Source organism: Desmodus rotundus, chromosome 3 (genome assembly GCF_022682495.2).
Source record: "Desmodus rotundus isolate HL8 chromosome 3, HLdesRot8A.1, whole genome shotgun sequence".
NCBI classification, from domain to species: domain Eukaryota; kingdom Metazoa; phylum Chordata; class Mammalia; order Chiroptera; family Phyllostomidae; genus Desmodus; species Desmodus rotundus.
This window is the reverse complement of record NC_071389.1, coordinates 5399513-5399801: the sequence shown is the minus strand read 5'-3', so window position 1 is coordinate 5399801 and position 289 is coordinate 5399513.

Here is a 289-nt window from a genome sequence, read left to right as displayed (position 1 = left end):
CTGTGTTAGCATCTTCAATTTTCTGCGCACCAAGTTTATTCCAGGCCTTGGTAAATTGTACCTTAGATTTGATTTATACACTGAGCGTATACTCATTTATTTCAGTATTTTGTTTCATATTTACTCACAAAAGGAACATCCGTACATTTGAAGCGAACAGGTGAACTCTCGGCCCCGTAGCTTCAGCCTCGTGGCATTTCTTTTCGTCCGCCAGAAGTCTGAGTGGCTTGTGGAAGGCTGTGTTTTTGACAAGGCCTTTAAACAAAACTATTGCAAAACAAAAACAAGC